Source organism: Mesoplodon bidens (genome assembly GCF_964165515.1).
Source record: "Mesoplodon bidens genome assembly, contig: HAP1_SCAFFOLD_123, whole genome shotgun sequence".
Classification (NCBI taxonomy): domain Eukaryota; kingdom Metazoa; phylum Chordata; class Mammalia; order Artiodactyla; family Ziphiidae; genus Mesoplodon; species Mesoplodon bidens.
The window spans coordinates 72,545-93,819 of NW_027672190.1; the positions used below are offsets into that span (position 1 = coordinate 72,545).

Below are 21,275 nucleotides of genomic sequence, written 5' to 3' on the forward strand. Positions count from 1 at the left end.
TAGGCTAATGATGAAAAATCTGAAAGAGAAATTAAGGAAACACTCTCATTTACCATTGCAAAAAATAGAATAGGAACGAATATACCAAGGTAGACAGAAGACCTGTATGCAGAAACCTATAAGACGCTGATGAAAGAAATGAAAGAGGATACAAAGAGATGGAGAGATATATTATGTTCTTGGGTTGTAGGAATCAACATAGTGAAAATGACTATATGACCTAACGCAATCTACAGAGTCAATGCAATCATTATCAAATTACCAATGGCATATTCCAGGGAACTAGGCGAAAAAATTACACAGTGTGTATGGAAACAAAAAAAGACACTAAATACCAAAAGAACTCTTGAGAAAGAAAAACACAGCTGGATGAATCAGGCTCCAGGACTTCAGACTATACTACAAATCTACAATAATCAAGATAGTATGATACTGGCACAAAAACCGAAATATAGATCAACGGAATAGGATAGAAAGCCCAGAGGTAAACCCATGCACATATGGTCACCTACTTTTTGATAAAGGTTGCAAGAATATACAATGGAGATAAGACATCCTATTCAACAAGTTGTGCTGGGAAAACTGAACAGCTACATGTACAAGAATGAAATCAGAACACTCCCTAACACCATACACAAAAATAAACACAAATGGATTAGAGTCCTAAAAGTAAGTTTCCACACTATCATACACTTAGAGGAACACATAGGCAGAACACTCTATGACATAAATCACGGCAAGATTCTTTTTGACCCACTTCCTAAAGAAATGGAAATAAAAACAAAATTAAACAAATGGGAACTAATGAAACTTAAAACATTTTTCACAACAAAGGGAACCACAAACAAGACCAAATGACAACCCTCAGAATCAGAAAATATTTGCAAATGAAGCAACTGACAAACGATTAATCTTCAAAATTTACCAGCAGCTCATGCAGCTCTAAACCAAAAAATACAAACAACAATCCAAAAGTGGGCAGAAGACCTAAATAGACATTTCTCCAAAGATGATACACAGATTGCAATAAAACACATAGAAGTTTGCTCAATATCATGAATCATTAAAGAAATATAAATCAAACTACAATGAGGTGTCACCTCACACTAGTCAGAATAGCCATCAAATTCAAAATTCTACAAACTCTAAATTCTGGAGTGGTGTATGGAAAACAGTACCCTCTTGCACTGTTAGTGGGAATGTAAATTGTTACAGCCACTATGGTGAACAATATGGAGGTCATTAAGAACCTAAAACTTGAACTAATATATGACCCCACAATCCCGCTTCTTTGTATATACCCCGAGAAAAGCATAATTCCAAAAGGGTCATGGACCACAAAGTTCATTACAGGTGTAATTACAATAGCCAGGACAGGTAAACACCTAAGTATCAATTGACAGAAGAATGGATAAAGAAGGTGTGTCATATATATACAATGGAATATCACTGAGCCATAAATAGAAATAAAAATTGAGCTATTTGCAGTTAGGTGGATAGACTTAGAGTCTGTCATACTGTGTGAAATGAGTCAGAAAGAAACAAAAGACAAACTTTTTGCTAATATATATATATATATATGGAATTAAAAAAACATTCTGATGAATGTAGGTGTAGGACAGCAATAAAGATGTTGATATAGAGAATTGATTTGAGAATATAGTGAGTGGAAAGGGTAAGCTGGCATGAAGTTAGAGAGTCGTCTGTACATATATACACTACGAAATGTAAAATAGATAGCTAGTGGAAAGCAGCTGCATAGCACAGGGAGATACGTTCAGTGCTTTGTGACCACCTAGCTTGGTGGGATAGGGAGGGTGGGAGGGAGATGCAAGAGGGAGTGGATATGGGAATATACCTATAGCTGATTCACTTTACTATACAGCAGAAACTAACACAACAGTGTAAAACAATTATATTGCCATATAAATGATAAAAAAAAACAATATGCTGTTTAAAAGAACCATTTTATCATTAAGGACACACATAAGCTGAAGGTGAGGGAATAGAAATTGATAGTCCAAACAGTTTCCAAACAAGTGCAGGACTTGATCTCCCAATCTCAGGTAATACAGACTTTCAGTCAAAGTAGGTCACAAGTGATAAATAAGGTCTGTATACAATGATAATGGATCAATTTATCAAGAGAAAATAATAATTGTAAATATATATGTACTGAACGTTGCGGGATTAAACATATATTTAAATCAACCATTAAGAGTTCTGATAGAGGGCTTCCCTGGTGGCGCAGTGCTTGAGAGTCCACCTGCCGTGCAGGGGGCATGCCTTCATGCCCCGGTCTGGGAAGAACCCACATGCCGTGGAGCGGCTGGGCCCGTGAGCCATGGCCGCTGAGCCTGCACGTCCGGAGCCTGTGCTCTGCAGCGGGAGATGCCACAACAGTGAGAGACCCGTATACCCACAACCCTCCACAAAAAAAAAAAAAAAAAAAAAAAGATCTGAGAGGATAAATCAACAATAAAACAAATAATAGTAAGTGACTGTATTATCCCACTTTCTACCTTAGAAAATTAATAAAGAAACAGAATGTACCTAATAAACTTATAGAAAACTTCCATTCAACAGTACCAAAATTCATATTCTGCTTAAGTGCTGAAGGAGCATTTCCCAGAATGGACACTGTCTTGAAACATAAAGCAAGCGTTAACAAATTTAAGAAGATCAGAGTCACATTAAGCATCTTTTTTGATCATAATGTTATGAAGCTAGAAATCAATAACAAGAGAAAAAGAAAAATCCCTTATATGTAAACTTATACAACACACACTGGAAATATATATGGGTCAAGGAAGAAGTCAAAAGGGAAATCTGAAACTACCTTCAGATAAACGAAAATGACAACATACCAAAACGTTTGGAATATAGAAAAATCAGTCAATGGATGAATTAATTTTAGCAATCATAGATTCTTCTAAAAGAGAAAAGAATAATCTAAAATAAACCACTTGTGCATATACATGAAGGACTAGGAAAAATGAACAAATTAAGCACCAGGAATAAAAGGAAAAAAATAAGAAAGATTCAAATGGAAATTAATAAAACAAATATCAGATAATTAGGAAAAACTGAATCCAAGTGTTGGAATTTGGAAAGGATCTTAAAATTGACAAGATTTAGCAAGACTAACGAAGAGAAAAAAAGAGCTTAATAAATAAAACTTTAACCGAAAGAGGAGAAATTGCAGCTGACACCATAGCATACAAATAGTTATAAAGAATGCTAAAAAACTGGGTTACAAAAATGGATAAATCTCCAAAAACTCCTATATAAAACATAGCAAGACAATCATGAAGAAGCAAAAAACAAACAAACAAAAAATATCTTGATCATACAAATAATGACTTAGGAAATTGAAGCACTATTCAAAACTCTCCCAGCAAAGAGAAGCCCAGGATCAGTTAGTTTCACTGGTGAATTCTACTGAACATTTAATGAAGATTTATTGCCAGTCCTTCCCAAACTCTCCCAAATAACTACAAAAGAGGAAACATTTCCAAACTCATTTTATAAAACCAGGATTTTCTTGATTAACAAAGCCACATAAGGAAATAGAAGGAAACACAAAACAAAACAAAACAAAACAAAAAGCACAGAACTTACAAGCTAATATCCTTGTACATATAGATGCAAAAATTCTCAACAAAATTCTAGCAAACCAAATTCAAAAACACACTAAAATGTTCAACATGCTAAGGTGAAATAATTCCTGGTGATGCAAGGGCAGTTAACATTTTTAAATCAAAAATTTTAATTTACGACACGAATAGCATGCAGAAGAAATGTTTGAAAGAATTTTCTAAATTTTCTTGATTAAAGCTTTCAACAACCTGGGGAGAGAAGAAACATTTTAAATGTAATAAAGATCATATATTATCAAGCCCACAGCTAACATCATATTCAAGATGAAAAGCGGAAAACTTTTCCTCTAAGACAGGAACAAATAAAAAATGCTCACTATCACCACTTCTCTTCAACATAATAGTAGAATCCCTAGCCAGAACCATTAGGCACGGAAAAGAAATGAAAGGGATCCAAAGTGGAAAGGAAGAATTTAAAATGTCTCTGTTTGAAGATGACATATTCTGTATGCAGGAAATCCTAAAGACTCCACCAAAACCCCATGAAACTGTTAGAACTAATACATGAAATCAATAATTTTGTAGGATTAGAAATAAGAATACAAAATTAGTTGCATTTCTATACACTAACAAGAAAATACCTGACAGAAAAAAAAAAAAAAACACTTCCATTTACCGCAGCACCTAAAACAATAAAATGTTAGGAATACATTTAAGCAAGGAGACAAAACCATCTGTACACCTAAAAATATAACATTTACAAAAACTGAAGAAGATATATGTAAATAGAAAAGTATCCCATATTTCTAAATTGAAAGAATGAATACTGTTAAAATGTTCACGCTACCTCAAGCTATCTATAGTTTCAATGGAATCCCAATCAACATTTCAATGGCAATTTTCCCAGAAATAGAATAATAATCCTAAAAATTGTACGAAACAACAAAGGACACTGAAAATAGACAAGGCAATTTTCAGCAAGATAAACAAAGCTGGGTGCAACTCACTTCCTGGTTTCAAACTATTATACAAAGTTACGGTAACCAAAATAATGTGAAATTAGAATAAAAACAGACAAAATACCAATAGAATAGGACTGAGAGCCCAGAAATAAACTCAGCCATGTCCAGTCAACTAACACATGACAAAGAAGACAAGAATAAACAATGGAGTAAAAATAGACTTTACACTAAGTAGTGTTGGAAAAGCTGGATATCCACATGGAAAAGAATAAAATTGAACACCCATCTTAGAGGACTCAAAAATTAACACAACGTGAACAGAAATCACAAAATCCTTAGAATTAAACAGAAAAAAATCTCCAAGGCATTTGTGTCAGCAATGATTCTTTTGTATATGATACCAAAAGTAGAAGGAACAAAAAGAAAATTCAACATGTGTGAAAACATCAAATTTAAAAGCCTCTGCACAAAAAGAAACTTGAACAGAGTGAAGAGGCAGTGGAACAGGAGGCATAGGAATTCTCCTATGTAATGGGAGAAAATATTTGCCAACAACATGCCAGCTACAGGACTAATGTTGAAACATAAAAAAGACTTAGTTTTTTTTAGAAAAGTTGAATAATCTAATTAAAAGGTGGGCTGAAGATCTTAGCAGATATATTCCCCCCATAGGAGACGTACAAATGACCAACTGACACATGAACATTTGTTCAACCTCTTTAATAGTAAGAGAAAAGCAAAATAAAACCACAATGAGATAGCAACTCACGCATTTCATAGTGGTTATTATGAAAAAGAAAAGACATAAAAGTGTAGTCAAGCATGTAGAAAACAGGGAACACTTACAGACTTTTGGTGGTAATGTAACTTAGTACAACCACTATGGAAAATAATATGGATGTTCCTCAAAATTCTAAAAATAATACCACCATATAACCTAGCAATTCCATTTCTGAATATACATAATTGAAAGAAATGAAATCAGTTAACTTACAGAGATATTTGCACTCCCATGTTCACTGTGTAAATATTTATCTAAAATATGCCAGGCATAGTCACTAACCGTTTATCAATGATTAAATGGATTAAGAAATGTATATATTACGACAGTGGATATTATACAGTCATATAATGAAATTCCTGCAATTTGTGACCACATATAATCAACTTGCAGGCATTATTCTTAGTGAAACAATCAGAGACATAAAGACAAACTGTGTGATCCCACTTATTTATGAAATCTAAATGGCTGAGATCTTCAAAAAAAAAGAGTGTATACGTATTTAATAGGTGTGAGGTTCGGAGAAATAGGGAGATGATAGTCAAAGAGCATAAATTTCATGTTATAAAATGTGTAACTTCTTGGGATCTAAATTACAGGATAGTGAGTTAGTTACCAATACGTTATTGCATGTTTAAAAGTTACTCGGAAGGTAGATCTTAAAAGTTCTTACAGCACACACACAAATTTGGTAACCATGTGAGGTGATAGAAGTATTAACTAACATTATTATCACATTATTTCACAGCATAGATGTACATCTAACCATCATGCTGTGTACCTTAAAACTGCCAACGTTATATGTCAATTGTATCTCAGAAATGTTGGGGAAATTGCTTTAAAGATAAGACCAAAATGTTTCAAATCCATTGAGAAAAGATAAGGAACAAACTTCTCAAGATTGGCCTTGGCAATAATTCCTTGGCTATGACAGCAGTAGAGCAGGCAACAAAATCAAAAGTTAAGTGAAGTGAAATTGAACTGAAACATTCCTATATAATAAAGGAAACAATCAACAGAATTAACAGGCAATCTACAGAATTGCAGAAAATATTAGAAACACATACGAGATAAGCAGCTAATAACAAACATACATTAGGAAAGTGCAAAACCTCTGTACTGGAATATCACCTCATATCTATTAGATTGTCTATTATAAAAGAAAAAGAGAAGATAGCAGGCATGACAAAAGGGAACCCTCCTACATTCTTGTTGGGAATGCTGATTGGTGTAGCTGCTCTAGAAAACAGTTGGAAGATTCCTCAAAAAGCTAAAAAAGTAGAACTACTAAATCATCCAGAAAAAATCTTTGGATATTTTTATAGAGGAAGGAAAATCACCGAGTCATAAAGATACCTGCATCCCATGTACACTGCACCATCATTCTCAAATGCCATAACAGGAAAACAACACACTTAGGCGAAATAGATGGAAAAAGAAAATGTGGCACAGAAAAGTATTTTGTGTGGCAGGAAAAAAATGTGTCACAATAAAAATATATTCAGGCATAGTAGAAGGAAAATGCTGCCTTTTGTAACAAAATGGGTGCACCTTGAGGGCACTATGTTAAGTCAACATCTCTAATAGTAAGAGATGTTGAGCAGAAGTACGACGAAGTGAGAAGTACTTAAGAAGTAAGTCAGGCATATAAAAACAAACATGGTGTGATCTCACATATTTCAAAAAAAATTAATCTTAGTTGCAGGTTTTTCTCCTTCATCACTTAAGATGTCCTGCCAGTCCTTTCTGGCTTAAAGAGTTTAACACCTGTCTTTCTCAAACTCTTCCAAAATATGGCAGAGGGAGGAAAAGTCCAAAACTAATTCTATGGAGACACCATCACTGATACCACAACCAGACAAAGATATCACAAAAAAAGAAAACTGCAGGTCAATATCACTGATGAATATAGATGCAAAAATCCTCAACAAAATAGTAGCAAACAGAAGCCAACAGCACATTAAAAGGAAAATACACCATGATCAAGTGGGGTTTATTGCAGGAATAAAAGGATTCTTCAATATATGCAAATCAATCAATGTGATACACCATATTAAAAAATTGAAAGAGAAAACACATGTGATCATCTCAATAGAAGCAGAGAAAGCTTTAGAAAAAATTCAACACCAGGTTATGATAAAAACCCTCCACACAGTAGACATCGAAGGAAGATTCCACAACATAATAAAGGCCATATATTGCCAGAGTCCAGCTCTAGTGAGTCTCGGGATACCCGAGGGATGGATAGCGTCGGCAAAGGAAATAATTCTATTACACTTCTTAAAGTATCAGCATTGCATGTTTCTCTTTCTCATGTCTTTATTCTTCATTCTTCCTCTATTGTTTACAATCACAGGTTTATATATCATAGTTGATTACATTACCAGGTACGTGGCCAAACAATCTTAGCACAATCAAACCTGAAAATATTCTATAAAGATTTTTTAAAACAAACATCCCCTAGTTTCTAGATGTCCTATTAAAATATTTCCCCAAGTTCCCATTAATCACAGGTTGTTTCTTAGTAACCAAGGCAAGCAGTTCTATGATTATTTCAATTGTAAAATTTGGAGCTACTTGTTCCTATTTTTCTTCTTGCATGTGCATCCTTTTACAATGGTTCCAGGAAAATATTTACAATGTACCTGCATGCTCTTTCTCATTGTTTCCTTCAACTGAGACAGCGTTTTCTCCCTATCCGGGCAACGAATTGTGCTCTAGTCATTTGTTTTTCTATAATTAATTTTCCTTTATAATAGAACCATACATTTCCTATGTCATCATCAGGAACTCCAGCCCATGGCCATAACTCCATACTAGAGGGTGTTTTTCACAAAAACATCCCCTTAGCTCCAGGCTCTTAATTCTTTACCATTTACATAGGGCTTTAGTGGGTACTTCCCATCCTATGATAGTTTCAGGAGGGAGAGTCCTAGAGGAATTTTTTTTCACCTGGAGCAACATCCCCCCAAAATTGCCCCTGTATGTTAAGTGATTATCATAAAACATAACAACGGAGCTGTAGTCCACCTTACTGACACGGCACTGCCTTGCAGTGCCTTCCGTTGCTCATGACTTTGTCATGGTGCAATGCCTCCAGGATGGCTTCCGACATCACCCCCTTTTTTATTTTTTAAAAGTGCAGTATGTAGCTCCACAGAAAGTTGTTTGATGCTTTTAATAATTATTCTAATGATGACTGGCAGTAAAAATATCAGAATTAGTACAACAACTGCCATGATTCCTCCATTAATGAGCATTGAGAATAAGGTTTTATGTGACACAAATGACTTAATACTTTCAAAAAATTTCTGAGCAGACTCTGCCGGAGATAAACCTAAGTTTGTATTTCCTATGTCATGAATCTCTTGATGTAATTTAGTAGGGTCTAAACTAGCATCTGTTTGGTTCCAAACTCCCATAATATGAGTACGAATTTATTCCCAAGAATATAATGATTCATTCACTTTTAGAGGAGTAACACAAATCCATCTATATTTTTTATGACACCTCAAAGCTAATCTTACTTTGAGCGCTGTTAATTCATGCCCTATGTGTAAAATTGCTTCTTCTAAGGCATCCACCTTTGCTTCTAACTTTCTGTCTATAACTTCCTGAGTAGCCAGAGCTAAAGATACATTTTTTGAAAGCTCATTTACATGTTGAGCTGTATGTACATGTTGAGCTAAGGAACTTATTGAAAGAGAAAGTGATGCTATTACAGCTATAAATGTAGATATTGCTAGAATTAAAGCTGCAACAAGTCTCTTTGAATGTAATAAAAGTTCAGTTTCATGCAAAACTTGTAAGCCATAATCATCATACGAGGCAGAGGATAATTTTACAAGCAACATAATGTATGGCGGTCGTTTAAGAATCATTAAAACTTGTACATTCATAGAGGGATTTATACAACTTGTCGAAATACAATCATAGCAATGTGTCCAAAAAGTAGAATCAGAAGTATTATAATAAATATTTAGATCCACATATTTTGGGGCTACCAAGAATACATAAGGTGCTGACACACAAGCCTGCATAGAATAAATGCCCATATTTTTAGGTCTATGAAGAATAACTGGTGGTGGTGCAGCAATAGCTTTCCAAAGCTGGGTCTGTGCATAATACATACTCTCTTGAGCCATAGTTAGTATAGGAGGCACACATCCTCCAGTGTGCCATCTATTAACAAGCATAGAAGCAGGAATGAGTGTATTATTCCAATCATAATGTGCATGATGTTGTAAATAAGATCTATAATCCTTACATGGATCAGGATTACTCCAATCATGCACATTTTTTGTGGTATCCTCTATGGGAATATCAATTCTTGAAGAATATATACAATAATTCCATGTAGGAAATCTGGTATTGGTATCTACAGCGTCCCAGTTACTATCCAATTGGTCTTCCGGAGATTGTAATATAGATGATTGTACTCCTGTATGGATACCATAAGGAGGATTACAAGGAAGAAATTTTAAAGATGAGAGGAAGGTTGATTATAAGTTGGATCTTCTCCAGGTGCTAGGTAAATCAAAGACCAAAGAAGTCTCTTATTAGGTTGACTCAAAGGAGAAGCAGTAAGCTGTCCTTTAAGAAAAACCGGTATACATCCATCCTTACGAGAGGCTACAGAGTTATTAATTGATGGAAATATAAAACATATAGTATGGAACCCTGATTTTCCATGAAATGTAAAATTATTATTTGTTTTAAATTTATTATATGGATAGGAGCTTATGGCTCCTCCCATTAACCTGGGCATAGTAGTAGACACTGGTATACCCTCATTATCCCAGGCTACAGTTTGTAAAATCGGTGGATCAGGGAGATATGTCCAATAAGATTTATCCAAAGCATTTCCCCTAGTTACCTGGCAGGCCAATATAGCAAGCATAGGAACAAAAAGATTTCCAGGTGTTAAGGTAGCTCCCTGGTCTGTTACCACTTTATCGGCGTCATCAGCAAGCGTTTAATCTGACCCCACGTTGGTGGATTCGAAGTTCTTGTAGAGATGGCTTGTGTCTTGCGAGGTCTTGGGTGCGGACGCGGAAGACAAAGAATTGGTCTCTCTCCAATGGTGAGCTTTTGTATCTGCTGCAGCAGCGGTTCTTTAGCTGATGGTGATTCATTAGCTGACGTCTCCGGCTGTGGTGCCTTGTGCCTGACTGGGAAGTGGTAAGGCGGGGTCGGAGGGCCCGACATGTCTGATGAGACGGTCAGGCACCCACAACGGCGAGTCAGCGTCCTGTGGAAATACACAAGCATACCCTCAGCCGCTGGTTAGAAAATATCAGGTCCTTTCCATTGACGAGTGAGCAGATCCTTCCATTTCACCCTATGTTTAGGTTTATTAATATCGGGATTCCAATGCCTCATCATGGCAGTATTACCTTGTGAATCAGTATTCAAATTATTTAATACAAATAGTGTGTGTTGAAGATGTGATGTGGAGAAGTGTATTTGAATTCCCCTTGCTGTAAATTTGTAATTTGAACTTTTAAAGTATGATGGGCTCTTTCCACTATTGCATGACCCTGAGGATTATAGGGGATTCCCATAGAATGGGAAATATTAAATTTTTCACAAAAGTCTTTAAAAGCCTTAGAAATGTAGGCAGGAGCGTTATCAGTTTTTAGAGCTTTTGGAATGCCTAGAAAGGCAAAACAGAAAAATACGTGTTGCATAACATCCTTAAAAGCTTTCCCGGTTCTTGCTGAGGCAAGAATTACATGAGAATAGGTATCCACAGAACCATGTACATAAGATAGCTTTCCAAAAGTTAGCACATGAGTTACATCCATTTGCCATAACATATTAGGTAATGATCCTCTAGGGTTGACCCCCATGGGCAAACTGGATGAATAAGTTGGACAATGTGGACAATTTATTTTTTTTTAATTTAAATTTATTTATTTATTTATTTTTGGCTGTGTTGGGTCTTCGTTGCTGCGTGTGGGCTTTTTCTTTAGTTGCGACAAGTGGGGGCTACTCTTTGTTGCGGTGCATGGGCTTCTCGTTGCGGTGCCTTCTCTTGTTGCGGAGCACAGGCTCTAGGCGTGCAGTTTTCAGTAGTTGTGGCAAACAGGCTCAGTAGTTGTGGCTCGCGGGCTCTGGAGCACAGGCTCAGTAGTTGTGGCACACGTGCTTAGTTGCTCCGCGGCATGTGGGATCTTCCAGGACCAGGGCTCAAACCCGTGTCCCCTGCATTGGCAGGTGGACTCTTAACCACTGCGCCACCAGGGAAGTCCCGTGGACAATTTTTAATTATAGATCTGGCTGTCTCCCGGGGCAGTTGAAATTGATATCACAGAGCTACGGAATTTTGATGATGCAAATTATGTGAAGCTTCTGCCTCCTCAATACAAGGGAAAGCGACAATTCGTGTCAAAAGGTCAGCTTGGCGATTACCTTCACATATGATTCCAGGCAAGTTAGAATGTGACCTTACATGACCGACATAATAAGGTAAAGAACGTGCCCAAACTTGTTTTTGTAAAGAAGCTCACAGTGATAGTGCCAATGGTGGCGGTGCCCACGGTGACACTGCCCACGGTGACAATGCCCATGATGACAGTGCACATGGAGACAGTGCCCACGGTGCCATTGCCTATGGTAACAGTGCTCAAAGTGACAGTACCCATGGTAACAGTGACCACGGTGAGAGTGCTCATGTTGATAATGTCCATGGTGAGAGGTCTCATTGTGACAGTCCGCATTGTGCCAGTAACCATAGTGACAGTGCTCATGGTGACAGTGCCCATGGTGACAGTGACCATGGTGAGAGCACTCGCGGTGGTAGTGCTCACAGTAATAGTGCTCATGGTGACAGTGCTGATGGTGACAGTGCTCACAGTGACAGTGCCCATGGTGATAGTGCCCATGGTGAGAGTCCGCCCATTGATAGTGCCCATGGTGGCAGTTCCCATTGTGAAAGTGCTCATGATGACATTTCCCATGTTGGTAGTTCCCATGGTGACAGTGCTCATGGTGATAGTGACCATGGTAACAGTGTACATGGTGGCTGTGCCTTTGGTGACAGTGCCCATGGTGATATTGCTCATGGTGACACTGCTTATGGTGATAGTTCTTATGGTAATAGTGTGTATGGTGAAACTTGACACAGTGACAGTGCTTATGGTGACAGTGTTCACAGCGATAGTGCCGATGGTGAAAGTGCCCATGCTGACAGTGCCCATAGTCACAATTCTCACGGTATAGCGCTCATGGTGACAATACCAGGGTGACAGAGCTCATGGTAAAAGTGTTCATGGTGACAGTACCTAAGGTGACAATTCCCATGGTGAGAGTGATCATGGTGAGAGTGCTCATGGTGACAATACACAGGGTGTCCTGCCCATGGTGACAGTGATCATGGTGAAACTGCTCATGTGGACAGTGCCATAAATGACAGTTCTCATTGTGGCAGTGCTCATGGTGACTGTGCTCAGAGGGACGGTGCCCATTGTTACAGTGCTTATGGTGATAGATGTCACGGTGGCCGTGCCCACGGTGACAGTGCCCACGCTGACAAAGCCCATGGTGATACCTCCCATTGTGACAGTGCTCACAGTGAAAGAGCCCACGTTGACAGTGCCCAAGATCACAGTGCCCATAGTGAGAATTCTAATGTAGACTGTGCCCTTTGTGACAGTGCCCACTGTGACAATGCCCATTGTGACTCTGCTCACGGTGACCGTACTGATGCTGACAGTGCCGATGGTGATAGTGCCAATAGTGAGAGTGCTCACAGTGAAACTGCCCATGGAGACACTGCCCATGGTGATAGTGCTCATCGTGACATCCCCTCGGAGGCAGTGCCAATGGTGAGAGTCCCCGTGGTGACAGTTCTCATGGTGAAAGTGACCCTATTGACTGTGTTCATGGTGACAATGCTCAAGGTGATAGTCTCCATGATGACAGTGCCCATGGTGACTGTTCACATGGTGATAGTGCCTATGGTGATAATGCAATTAGTGACAGGGCTCATGGTGAGAGTGCCCATGGTGAGAGTGCCCATGGTGAGAGTCCTTACGTTGATAATGCCCATGGTGGTAGTTCCCATTGTGAAAGTGCTCACGATGCTGGTGACCATGATAACAGTGCACGTGGTGGCAGTGCCCTTGGTGACAGTGCCCATGATGACAGTACTCATGGTGACAATTCTCACGGTGATAGTGCCCATGGTGACATTGCACATGGTGGCATTGAAAAATGGTGAGAGTGCCCATGTTGACAGTTCTCATGGTGACAGTGCACATGGTGACAACCCACGCAGAGAGTACTCACGGTGATATTTCTCATTGTTGCAGTACCCATGGTGACAGTGCTCATAGTGATAGTGCACATGGTGGCAGTGCCCATGGTGACAGTGCCCATGATGACACTGCCCACAGCACTATTGTCTATGTTGACAGTGCTCATGGTAACAGTGCCCATGAGACAGTGAGTAAGGTGAGAGTGCTCACAGTGATATTGCCCATGGTGACAGGGCTCATGGTGACAGTCCGAATTGTGTCAGTACCCAGGGCAACAGTGCTCGTGGGGACAGTGACGACAGTGAGAGTGCTGACGGTGATAGTGCTGACGGTAATAGTGCTTATGGTGACAGTGCAAATGGTGACAATACCCATGGTGAGAGTACTCATGTTGAAAATACCCATGGTGGCAGTTCTCATAGCGACAGTTCTCATGGTGACAGTGCTCATAATAGCAGTTCCCAAGGTGGCAGTGCTCGTGGTGACAGTGCTACTGGTGACAGTGCACTTGGTGGCAGTTCCCATGAGGACAGTACCGATGGTGACACTGTGCATTGTTACAGTGCCCATGGTAACCGTGCTCACGGTGATAGTGCACATCGTGACAGTGCCCCTGGTGGTAGTTCACCTGGTGACAGTGCTAAATAGTGACAGTGCACATGCTGACAGTGCTCATGGTGATAGTGCCCATGGTGACAATGCACACGGTGATAATGGACATGGTTACAGTGTTCATGGTGACAGAGCCCAAGGTGGCAGTGGCCATGGTGACAGTGCCCACAATGACAGTGCCCTTGGTGACAGTGCCAACAGTGACAGTGCCCATGCTGACACTTCTAACGGTGGCAGTACCCATTGAGACAGTTAGCATGGTGAGATTTGTCACAGTGATAGTGCCCATTGTGACAGTGCTCACAGTGACAATGCCCATGGTGCCAGGTCCCATAGAGACATTCCACATGGTCACATTTCTCAGAGTGCATGTGCCTATAATGATATTACCCATCTTGACACTGCACATGGTGGCAGTGCAAAATGGTGACAGTGCCCATGGTGACATTGCTCATGGTGACTTGGCTTACATTGATAGTCCTTATGGTCACAGTGTGCATGGTGACACTGCACAGAGTGACAGTGTTCATTGTGACAGTGTTCACGGTGATAGTTCCCATTGTGAGAGTGTCCATGGTGACAGTGACCATAGTCACAAATCTCATGCTGTAGTGCTCACAGTGACAGTGCCCAAAGTGAAAATGCCCAGGGTGACAGTACTCATGGTGAGAGTGCCCATGGTGACAGTGCCCTTGGTGACATTGCCCATGTTCACAATTCTCACAGTGATAATGCCTATGGTGAGAGTACCTAGGGTGACAATGCCCATGGTGACAGTGCCCATGGTGTCATGCCCATGGTAGAGAGCACTCATGGTGACTGTGCCATGTTGGCAGTGCCATAAATAACAGTGCTCATTGTGGCAATGCTCATGGTAACCGTGCTCATGGTGACATTGCCCTTGTATACAGTGTTTATGGTGATAGATGTCACGGTGTCAGTGTCCACGGGGACAGTGCCCACGCTGACAAAGCCCATGGTGATACTTCCTATTGTGAGAGAGCCCACCCTAACAGTGCCCATGGTGACAGCGCCCAGTGTGACAAGGCCCATGGTGACAAGGCTAATGGTGACCGTGCCAATGGTGACAATGCCGATGGTGAGAGTGCCAATAGTGACAGTGCTCATGGTGAAACTGCCCATGGAGACATTGCCCATGGTGATAGTGCTCATTGTGGCAGTGTTCATGGTGACCATGCTTATGGTGACAGTGCCCCTGGTTACAGTGCTTATGGTGATAGATGTCACGGTGGCCATGCCTATGGTGACAGTGCCCATGCTGACAAAGCCCATGGTGATACTTCCCATTCTGACAGTGCCCACTGTGACAGAGCCCATGGTGACAGTGCCCAATATCACAGTGCTCATGGTGAGAGTGCTAATGGTGACTGTGCCCATGGTGACAGCGCCCATTGTGACAACACCCATTGTGACAGTGTTCACGGTGACCATGCCGATGATGACAGTGCCGATGGTAATAGTGCCAATACTGAGAGTGCACAGGGTGACACGGCCCATGGAGACCACTGACAATGGTGATAGTGCTCATCGTGACAACCCCTAAGAGGCAGTGCCAATAGTGAGAGTATGCATGGTCACAGTTCTCACGGTGGAAGTGACCCTGTTGAAATTGCTCATGGTGACAGTGCTCAAGGTGATAGTCTCCATGTTGACAGTGCCCATGGTGACTGTTCTCATGGTGACAGTGCCTATGGTGATAATGCTCTTAGTGACAGTGCCCATGGTGACAGTGACCACGGTGACTCTTCTCACCGTGATAGTGCCCATGGTGACAGTGTTCATGATGACAGCCCGCATTGAGGCTGTGCCCGTGGTGACAGTTCTCAGGGTGATAGTGCTCATGGTGATAGTACTCACGATGACATTGCCCAAGGAGACAATACTCACGGTGTCAGTAATCATGGTGAAAGTGCCCATGGTGGCAGTTCTCATAGGGACAGTTCTTGTGACAGTGCTCATGGTGGCAGTGCTCGTGGTGACAGTGCTCATGGTGGCAGTGCCCATGGTGAGAATACCAATGGTGACACTGCACATGGTGACAGTGCACATAGTCATGGTGCCTCTGGTGGCAGTACAAAATAGTGACAGTGCCCATGGTGATATTGCTCATGGTGATAGTGCCCATGGTGAGAGTGCCCATGGTTATCATGCTCATTGTGACAGTGTCCATGGTGACAATGCCCCTGGTGACAGTGCACACCGTGAGAATGCCCATGGTGGCCGTGCCCATGGTCAAAGTTCTTATCATGATAGAGCTCACGGTACCAGTGTTCATGATAATAGTGCCCACGGAGGCAGTGCCCACAATGAGAATGCCAAAGATGAGAATACTGACTGTGACAGTTCCGATGGTGACTTTTCTCTCTGTGATAGTGCCCTTGGGGAGAGTTAGCATGGTGAGATTTCTCACGGTGATAGTGCCCATTGTTTCAGTGCTCATAGTGACTAGACCCATGGCTCCAGTGCCCATCATGGCATTGCTCATGGTGACAGTTCTCACAGTGACAGTGCCCATGGTGATATTACCCATGGTGACAGTACTCAGTGATAAAATGCTCATGGTGACAGTGCCTAAGGTGATAGTGCACATGGTGGCAGTGCACATGGTGACACTGCCCACCGTGACAGTGCTCTTGTTGACAGTGCTCACTGTGATAGTGCCAATGGTGGAAGTGCCCATCGTGAAAGTGCCCATGGTGACCTCTCTTATGGTGAGAGTGGTCAGAGTGTCACTGCTCATGGTGAAAGTGCCCATGGTGACAGAGCTCACGGTGACAGTGCCCATAGTTATAGTGTCCATGGTGAGAGTACTAACAGTGAAATTGTCCATGGGAACCTTGCCCATGGTGACAGTGCCCATGGTCACAACCCTCACGGTGAAAGTGCTCACGGTTACAGTTCCCATTTTGACAGTGACGACCGTGACAGTTCTAACAGTGATTGTGCACATGATGACAATGTTCATGGTGAAAGTTCACATTGTGCCAGTGCCCAAGGTGACAGTGCTCCCGGTGACAGTGCCCAAAGTCACAATACACATGGTGACAGTGCTCAGACTGACAGTTCTCATGGTGATAGTGCCCATGGTGACAGTGCACATGGTGATACTGAGAATGGTGACAGTGTTTGTGGTGACAGTGGTCATGGTTGCAGTACCCATGGTGATAGTGCTGAAACTGACAGTGCCCTTGGTGATAGTGCCCATGGTGAGAGTGCTTACATTAATAGTGCCCATGGTGGCAGTTCCCATTGTGAAAGTGCTCATGAAGACAGTGCCCATGTTGGTAGTTCTCATGGTGACAGTGCTCACGGTGATAGTGACCATGGTAACTGTGCACATGGTGGCCGTGACCTTGGTGACAGTACCCATGATGACACTACTCATGGTGACAGTGCTCACCGTGATAGTGCCCATGGTGACAGTGCCCATGGTGGTAGTGCACATGGTTGCAGTGAATAATGGTGACAGTGCCCATACTGACAGTTCTCATGGTGACAGTGCACATGGTGAAAGTGTTCATGATGACAGTGTTCACGGTGGTTGTTCCCATGGTGAGAGTGTCCATGGTGACAGTGCCCATAGTCACAACTCTCATGGTGTAGTGCTCACAGTGACACGGCCCATGGTGAAAATACCCAGGGTGACAGTACTCATGGTGACAGTGCTCAATGTGATAGTGCCCATGGTGACAGTGTCCATGTTCACAATTCTCATGGTGATAATGCCTATGGTGAGAGTACCTAGGGTGACAATGCCCATGGTGACAGTGTTCATGGTGTCATGCCCATGGTGACAGTGCTCATGGTAACAGTGCTCATGTTGGGAGAGCCATAAATAACAGTGCTCATTCTGGCAGTGCTTAAGGTGAGCATGCTCATGGTGACAGTGCCCATGGTGACAGCACCCAATGTGACAAGGTCCATGGTGACAGTGCTCATGGTGACCGTGCTCATGGTGACAGTGCCCACGTTTAAAGTGCTTATGCTGATAGATGTCACGGTGTCAGTGCCAACGGGGACAGTGCCCACGCTGACAAAGCCCGTGGTGATACTTCCCATTGTGAAAGTGCCCATGGTGACAGTGCCCAGTGTGACAAGGCCCATGGTGACACTGCTCATGGTTACTGTGCCCATGGTGACAGTGCCGATTGTGAGAGTGTCAATAGTGACAGTGCTCATGGGGAAACAGCCCATGGAGATATTCCCCATTTGATAGTGTTCATGGTGACAAGTCCACAGTGACAGTGCCAATGGTAATAGTCCCCGTGGTGACAGTTCTTACATTGAATGTGACCATAGTGACAGTCCTCACGGTGACAGTGCCTTTGGTGAAAATTCTCATAGTGACAGTGCTTATGGTGAGAGTGCCCATGGTGATATTACCCATGATGACAGTACTCATGGTGACACTGCACATGGTTGCAGTGCAAAATGGTGACAGTGCCCATGGTGATATTGCTCATGGTGACATTGCTTACGGTGATAGTCCTTACAGTGATAGTGTGTATGGTGAAACTGCACACGGTGACAGTGTTCATGGTGACAGTGTTCATGGCAATAGTGCCGATGGTGAGAGTGCCGATGGTGATAGTGCCCATGGTGAGAGTCCTTACGTTGATAATGCCCATTGGTGGTAGTTCCCATTGTGAAAGTGCTCACGATGCTGGTTACCATGATAACAGTGCACGTGGTGGCAGTGCCCTTGGTGACAGTACCCATGATGACAGTACTCTTGGTGACAATTCTCATAGTGATAGTGCCCATGGTGACATTGCACATGGTGGCAACGAAAAATGGTGAGAGTGCCCATGTTGACAGTTCTCATGGTGACAGTGCACATGGTGACAACCCATTCAGACAGTACTCACTGTGATATTTCTCATGGTTGCAGTACCCATGGTGACAGTGCTCACAGTGATAGTGCACATGGTGGCAGTGCCCATGGTGACACTGCCCACAGCACTATTGTCTATGTTGACAGTGCTCATGGTAACAGTGCCCATGAGACAGTGAGTAAGGTGAGAGTGCTCACAGTGATATTGCCCATGGTGACAGGGCTCATGGTGACAGTCCGAATTGTGTCAGTACCCAGGGCAACAGTGCTCATGGTGACAGTGGTGACAGTGAGAGTGCTCACGGTGATAGTGCTGACGGTAATAGTGCTTATGGTGACAGTGCAAATGGTGACAATACCCAGGGTGACGGTACTCATGTTGAAAATACCCATGGTGGCAGTTCTCATAGTGACAGTTCTCATGGTGACAGTACTCATAATAGCAGTTCCCAAGGTGACAGTGCTTGTTGCGACAGTGCTAATGGTGACAGTGCACTTGGTGGCAGTTCTCATGGGGGCAGTACCAATGGTGACACTGTGCATTGTTACAGTGCCCATGGTAACCGTGCTCACGGTGATAGTGCACATCGTGACAGTGCCCCTGGTGGTAGTTCACCTGGTGACAGTGCTAAATAGTGACAGTGCACATGCTGACAGTGCTCATGGTGATAGTGCCCATGGTGACAGTGCACACGGTGATAATGGACATTGTTACAGTGTTCATGGTGACAGAGCCCAAGGTGGCAGTGGCCATGGTGACAGTGACGACAGTGACAGTGCCCATGCTGACACTTCTAACAGTGAGAGTGCCCATGGGGACAGTTAGCATGGTGATATTTGTCACGGTTATAGTGCTCGTTGTGACAGTACTCACAGTGACAATGTCCAGGGTGCCAGGGCCCATAGAGACATTCCGCATGGTCACATTTCTCATGGTGAATGTGCCTATGGTGATATTACCCATGGTGACACTGCACATGGTGGCAGTGCAAAATGGTGACAGTGCGCATGGTGACACTGCACACAGTGACAGTGTTCATGGTGACAGTGTTCCCATGGTGAGAGTGTTCATGGTGACAGTGCCCATAGTCACAATTCTCACGGTGTAGTGCTCACAGTGACAGTGCCCATGGTGAAAATACCCAGGGTGACAGTGCTCATCGTGACAGTGCTCATGGTGATAATGCCCATGGAGACAGTGCCCATGTTCACGATTCTCACAGTGACAATGCCTGTGGTGAGAGTACCATGGGTGACAATGCCCATGGTGACAGTGCCCATGGTGTCATGCCCACGGTGACAGTGCTTATGTTGGCAGTGCCATAAATAACAGTGCTCATTGTGGCAGTGCTTATGGTGACCGTGCTCATGGTGACAGTGCCCATGTGTACAGGGTTTATGGTGATAGATGTCACGGTGTCAGTGCCCACGGGGACACTGCCTATGTTGACAAAGCCCATGGTGAAAATTCCCATTGGGACAGTGTCCACGGTGACAGTACCAATGATGTTAACGCCCAGAGTGACAAGGCCCATGGTGACAGTACTCACGGTGACAGTGCCCATTGTGACAGTGCCAGTGGTAAGTGTGTCAATAGTGAAAGTGCTCACGGTGAAACTGCCCATGGAGACATTGCTAATGGTGATAGTGCTCATGATGACAACGCCATGGTGACAGTGCCAATGTTGATAGTCCCTGTGGTGACAGTTCTTACGTTGAATGTGACCATGGTGACATCGCTCATGGTGACAGTGCTCAAGGTGATGGTCTCCATGTTGACAGTGAGGATGGTGACAGTTCTCATGGTGACAGGGCCTATGGTGAAAATTCTCATAATGACAGTGCTCATGGTGAGAGTGACCATGGTGATATTACCCATGGTGACAGTACTCATAGTGAAAGTGCCCATGGTGACACTGCACATGGTGGCAGTGCAAAATGGTGACAGTGCCCATGGGGATATTGCTCATGGTGACATTGCTTACGATGATAGTCCTTACAGTGATAGTGTGTATGGTGAAACTGCACACAGAGACAGTGCTCATGGTGACAGTGTTCACGGCGATAGTTCCAGTGGTGAATGTGCCCATGGTGACTGTGCCCATTGTCACAATTCTGACGGTGTAGTGCTTACGGTGACAGTGCCCATGGTGACAATACAGAGGGTGACAGTATTCATGGTGACATTGTTCATGGTGATAGTGC

At 42.4% G+C, this 21,275-nt stretch overlaps 1 pseudogene across 1 annotated transcript in view; it reads right to left on the reverse strand.

Moving 5' to 3' along the window:
• The window catches only part of LOC308610492 (ubiquitin-like modifier-activating enzyme 1), a 59,980-nt pseudogene extending 39,375 nt beyond the window's left edge, over window positions 1-20,605 (reverse strand). The window contains exons 1-2 of the transcript in view: window positions 20,462-20,605; window positions 10,333-10,552 (exon numbers count right to left, since the gene is read on the reverse strand). The product of the transcript in view is annotated as a ubiquitin-like modifier-activating enzyme 1 (transcript). The remainder of the gene's footprint in view (window positions 1-10,332; window positions 10,553-20,461) is intronic.
• Window positions 20,606-21,275: the final 670 nt, after the last annotated feature.